Genomic DNA, 4,384 nt, shown 5'->3' with positions numbered 1-4,384 from the left:
AGTGTTGTTCAGCATGGGAGGGAGTAGAAAATGAAGGCTAATCATGTTTTGGGTGTACTATTCCTTTAACAAAGCCAGACTGTCAGAAAATTATCTGACATGTCAATCATGTGGTAAAATTTTGATAGTGGTATAATCTTAGTCAAACCTTATTGTTGTATGTCTGAATGTGCATTCTTCCTGTGCTATCTGATTCTAATGTGACATATAAACCCTGTGTTTTTTAATCATTATCATCACCGCTAACAGTATATTTTGGCTGTAGAGCATTTGCAAATACAAGCTCACTCTGGGCATCTGAGGTGACTGACAGCGTTGGTGTGGGCACAAGCTCCAACTCATGACTCTGATTGTCTCTTAGATGTCTGATTGAGTTTTTATCTTCCCGTGGAATGTGCGCAAGGTTTAATAAAAAGGGGATTTTATTTTTCAGTTCGCTTTTAATCTTTTCAACAATAAATTAATTTTAATAAACTGCTGTCAGTCAAATGCCTGTAGGTATACAAATTGAAAATGTTAGAATAAACCGCTGCATTTGGTATGAGATATATCTTATATACACAGATGGAGACCTGCTTTACGGTATGGCCATATACAAACCTTGGCACCTGTTTTCATTTACAAAACATACCAGCCTCCGTTACGTGAGTGAAAAAACATTTAGTGCAACCTACATTAGAGGTGGGCACTCTGGTTCTTTGTAGAAAATATTTTTCTACACTTTGTGATTGAAACCCTTTTAATTGGCTTCAGAGTTTAGGAGAATGATTGATGAGGGTAAAAAAAGTCATTAAAACATGTTGCTTACTGCAACTATTGTGTTTTATTAAGACAGGCTGTTGTTTTTCAAACTATGCCATAAATATAATGCAGCCATAAGTATAAATAAAGGTGAGATGTAACAAAACACAATTTGTTAAAATGTGTTTACAGTAGGAAAATGGATGTGTAGCATCTTATATTTCTTGTGGAGAAGTTGTAACAGTGAGAAAATTTTTGTGATGAAATGTAATAAAACAGAAAATACATTTAAAAAACCCAAAGAGCTGCAAAAAGAAAGAAAGCCAAGATATTTTATGAAATCTGTTGTAAAAAGCAGCTCTTGCCCTTTAATTGCCCATTATAACTACCCTATGTAGTCCTAATTGGTGGTCATTTCAAATGTTTCCTATAAGCAAATTATTTCATTCAAAAGATAATGATGATATTTTAGAAAACTCTGACAATATATTTTTACCAAAACTACTAATAGTATCGCTTCTGTCAGTGAGCCTCAGGGCAGCTGTGGCTACAATGTAGCTTGCCACCATCAGTGTGTGTGTGAATGGGTTAATGACTGAATGTAGCATAAAGCGCTTTGGTCAAGTCTCCTGACTTGAAAAAGCGCTATATAAGTACAGGCCATTTACCATCATTTGCATATGTGTTATTGCTCAATGCCAAAGGACAAACAATAAATAAACAACATGACAAAATAGATGGATATATGGACAGAAAGACACACAGGAATAAAGGCTGTCTGCTATAGGTACAGGCCATTTACCATCTAGATGGGATTTTTAGTAAAGGCCCATACGTATATAACTTATACAACTGTCAACCATCCTTATTTCAACTTAGCCTTGTTTCTATAGTGTGCAATTATAGTGTGTATATAAAGAGTGCTGGAAAAAAATATATATTTGTGATCTTTGGGAGGAAAACAGTATTTTTATAACACAAGTATATGCTATAATAGAATTTGAGAGTTTGCCTGCATTTTTTTTTTTCAATCTAAACATCTATAACTTCTCAGTTGCTTCCTGTATGGACACCAGACTTTCTAAATATGTAACCAAGATGTTGTAGATACATTTTAGTATTTTTTTTTTTCCCGCTTCATTACAGGAAAATTTCGTTTTGCATGTAAATATATGTTGTTTCTTTTTAGGTGAAATTTGTTTTTGTTCATTTAAATGTAATTAATGCAGGCCCAGAATAATTTACTTTCAGATTTTTATATTCACATCATCCTCCAGGACCTTTATGTCAGCTGATAAGAAGATTAGCAGTTTAGGCAGTGTACAATTTGAGAAATGCCTTTTAATGTATGAGTATACCTTTTTTGGAAAATATCCTTTGGGCTTAACAGGTTAATTGTGATTTCCCCGGACATTATTTTACGTAGGAACATTGTTTTTCTGTATGTTTTACATGGCGTAGAACATCCAGAATTTGATTTTTTACCCTCTAAGAACTGATCACTTACTGCCTTATTTGTGTTTCTACTTTAGCAGAGACCTGAACTCAGCAGCTGTGCCTAACTCTTCACTGAATAGTTAAGCAGAGCTCAATGAAGAAAGCAAACTTACCTATAAGGCTCCACAGTGCGAGACGTGACATCTCTTTATTTATGTAATTGTTTACATAACTGCAATTTTTTTTTCCAACAATAAGGTGATGCAAATTCTTTGTTGGGCCATGATCTTGCCCAGGGGTTAAGTCCATGCACAAAGTGCCAATTTAAAAGTCAAACAATCTGTTCTCTCTACATTGAGGTCAACAGAGTAGGTCTGGTCACAGTCCAATGAAAACAGCCTCATTTTGTTCTTATAGCCAATAGGGACAGTGATGGTTCTGTTTTGTTTGCAAACTTCTGACAGCCTGTGTGACCATAGAACAGGGGTTTTGCTTCAGTCCGAAACTGAAAGGTGTTGACATTACCCCTTAGCATTGCTAATCCCCAGTCCGTAGAGAATAGAGGTGGATTAGGACTTTAACCTCTTCAGAAGGAAAGGGAAAAGGGCCAGCTTCTCTCTGCAGGAGCTCCCCTTGGACCCATTGTCCAGTCACGAAAGCCAGCTGTCAATGTTCTCAGGATGAGGAGATGAATGAGCAGCCCTTAAGCAGCACGTCTGCTCCCTCTGTTTATTGGGGAACCTCTAACTGGATAAATCATCACTTTAGGGCAGAGCAGACCTTCCCAATAAACTGAAAACAGCAAATGACTCTAAAACTACAAGAACAACTTGTGGTTTCAGTTTGATTTGGAATAATTTTATTTGCTTTCCAGGATGTTTTTTCGGATTGTAAACTTTGTCGGATGAAAAATAAAAATGAAATGTTACACAATGTCATTGTTTACCTAAAAAACAAACCCAAAACAAAGAAGCGCTATGTTAACTTCAAAGTGTATTCTTGTTGATATTAAAGGGATAAAGTATTTCACAGCAAAGTGCATGAAATTGAATGAATAATATTCTTTCTTTTAAGCAGGATTTTTGGCAGCTTGCTGATGTGATGTTTCCAGGTGAGAATAATATTTACATAACCTCAACACTGCTATTGCAGTTCAGATGCAAATATAAAACATCATTAATCTAGAGTATGATGTCTTTTCATGAACTTTTCATTTCCCAAACCCCTTAGGAAACTTAGAAAGGTTTGGACAAAAAGGAAGAAAAGAAAGAAAGATCCCTGACAACCCAGTAAAACCAGGAGACTGTCTTTTCAGTCGTCCTTCTAGTAGCAGACTCAGACTTCCTGATTTTTCTTCTTCTTTTCAACTTCTTTTGCTAATATAGTACCGTAATGAATCAAAAACCTATAAATAGTGATGTGCTGTTATTAGAGTTAGGATTTCTAATTCAAACCTGATATCTAAAGTAAAATATTAGTGACATTCTGATCCAGTGAACTTTTATTTAAACCTTTTCAACTATAAAATATCTCAAGTGAAGAAAAATATACATAGAATATAATTATATGATATACATAATTATTCAATATACATAATGTTTGTATGTATGTCATTTTTCATTTACTGGATTGTCTGAAATTAATGTTATTTGTGTTAAGCTAATTTTCCAGTGAGCCTCGGCTGAACCTCTTTAAAAGGCTTTTCTTACACGTTAACCATAGCCCAAAAAATTATGAATGTTTATTTTGTAGTTTTAGGTGTTTGTCTGTTTTGGTAGGCTGCAAAATCTAAAATAATTGTCTAATATGTCCAAAAACTTATGTCTATATGGTCAATTTGATTATGGAGCATGTGACATGTAGGCATATAGCATTTTTTATGGTGCTATTGGAGGTTCATATATAACCTTCAATTGTACAAGAACATGATATTTGGATCAGTGGATGGATTGGTGGCCTGAGCCCAATATTTTATTAAAGACTACATCAGAAGCGAGGGCCAGATACAAAACCTGTATTGGATCAACCACACCTGTGCTCATTTTAACAGGGTATTTCTTAAAGTATAGCAATCACCCTAAACATAAGAAGCCTCAATCAGTTCTGTATATTAAAACTTACAGAATCTGGATGTTAAATAAGGACCTTGATCTGTTTTTCAAACACTGACTTCCCTCTGTGTCCTGCACCCCCACAACTACAGCAC

This window comes from Cyprinodon variegatus, unplaced genomic scaffold (assembly GCF_000732505.1).
Source record: "Cyprinodon variegatus isolate N-32 unplaced genomic scaffold, C_variegatus-1.0 Scaffold255, whole genome shotgun sequence".
In the NCBI taxonomy this organism is placed as follows: domain Eukaryota; kingdom Metazoa; phylum Chordata; class Actinopteri; order Cyprinodontiformes; family Cyprinodontidae; genus Cyprinodon; species Cyprinodon variegatus.
The sequence above is the reverse complement of the archived record's forward strand: the minus strand, read 5'-3'. Positions refer to the sequence as shown.